A 2128-nucleotide genomic window follows, 5' to 3' on the forward strand; every position below is an offset into this window, starting at 1 on the left:
TTTAAGTCTTTAATCCATTTTGAATTTGTTCTTGTATATGGTGTAAGGAGGTGGTCCAGTTTCATTTTTTTGCATGTGTCAGTCCAATTTTCCCAGCACCATTGGAAGATTCCTTCTTAATGAGGGTCAGAGTCTTCTTCCAGGGACAGTTTCATAGAAACAGCTATTTTTCTGCACCCAGATTTTATTGGGTAATAGAATCTTTAATTGATTACTTAATTAAAATAACATACATTCTTTATATACAAGTTTTCTAACAAAAAAACCCTGAGTCTTAGCAGGCATATATCTTGGATAAAAGTATATGGGCGTACTAGACAAAAATGGCTAGTCATGAGCATTTGGTCTTACCTTCAATCACATCAGTCAGTATGTCCTCTGGAGACAGTGGCACTCACCAATATTTCACAGCTGCACATTTCCCAGTCTCCTCTGTGGTTAGGTTGGGGTTATGTGACTAGTACCAGCCAATGGAACTTAACTGTGGGTGTGAGCTGTGCCTAGTCTTCCTCTGGAAGCCATTGTTGAAGTGATGGTGCACAAGATGTAGGAAACTGTAACCTGAGTCCCTTGAGTGACTATGGAATTGAGTCCTCTTTATTGAGCTAAACCACTGAGATTCAATTTTCACTGCAGGTTAAGATCGTACTGCAACATCGCCCTTCCTGACTATAATGGAATGTTTAACTGATGGAGGAAAGTTCATAAATCAAAAGGGTGAGTCACTGACTTAATGAAAGTTAAGTGATGATGAATTTTTAAAAACATTTGTTTTTCTTCCACCCGAAAATGTATTCCCGGTGATTAGAATAGTGCTTCTGTATGGATGCTGTCTTGATCCACCTGGATTGCTCCCTTTGGAACTGAAGGATTTATTCCCTTAGTTGCTGAGAATGTTGCTGCTGGAATTACCTTACGTGAGGAGAGCTGTCTCAGCCAATTTCACCTACTTTCCCAGGGGGAATGTATGTCCAGTGACTGCTCAGTGGGAAGGTCCTGAGCTCTGCCCTATCTTGGGCCAACTTTGAAGGGCTCTGCAGCTTCTGAACTCCCTGGGGGTTAGGCTAAGACCTTTTTAGTGACTGCGGAACAGCCCAACTTATAAAATCCTGCTTTAATTCATGAGTCATCTTACATAATTCTTCTTTCAGTTTCTATTGGAATTTAAATATATTTGTTTCTGTGTTCTCTTCCCTTAAGTATGGCCAATGTCTCTTATCCCCCTTCTTGAAATATGAAGGTACTGGCATTGCTACCCTTTATTCCCCCTTTCATTTACCCTTCCACTTGTGAAATTGAGGTATCTGCACCTTTTAAAAATGTATATTGTCAAAGCTGAAAATATCGACATTCTGCTGTAACAGTAACTGTCTTTGGGCTTTGAACATAGCTTAATTCTAAAAGTGAAAAAAAGTTGTTTATTACTTTGTAAATATCACTTATGTAGTCAAGAATTTTAGGCTTGCCATGGACCTGCTGTAGTAGCATCTCTTTTCAGTGACGTTCTGGGTTGAATCCACTGTTTCTTACATTCCTCGTCTTTCTATTTTCTGAATAACAACCTCACTTTACTAAGTTATACTCTTAATCAACTTCCAATATAAATATGTGTGGTAGGTAAATTTTAGATCCTTTTATGTCTATCAGTACTCTTATTCTTTCTTCAAGCCTTATTGTGATTTTGAACAAGTGTACATTTATTAATAGAAAATAATTTTCTTTTAGAACTTCCATATCTTTCTCATTATCTTAATGATAAAAGTACTCGACAGTCTGATTTTTTTCTTTGTTCAGCTTGTTTTATTTTCCTTACTGAACTATTTTATGATCTTCCTTTAACACTTGAGATCCTGAAATTTTAAAAATGATGTACTTCAGGTTTTTTTCATTAATTTTGTTAAATATCTGACAGTCCTATTTTATGTAAAGAATTAGGTCCTTTATAGCAGGAAAAGTTTTTCTTATTATTTGTTATGATAATTTTCTCCCTTCATTTCTATTTTCTCTCTAGGTCTGTTAATTTGATGTTGGACTTCCTGGGTCTGTTCTCTATGTCTTATCTTTTCTACCATACATTACATTTCTTTGTCTTTTTCTAACTTTAAGAAAATTTTCTTGGTTTAATTTT

Source organism: Hipposideros armiger, unplaced genomic scaffold (assembly GCF_001890085.2).
Source record: "Hipposideros armiger isolate ML-2016 unplaced genomic scaffold, ASM189008v1 scaffold_1231, whole genome shotgun sequence".
In the NCBI taxonomy this organism is placed as follows: Eukaryota; Metazoa; Chordata; class Mammalia; order Chiroptera; family Hipposideridae; genus Hipposideros; species Hipposideros armiger.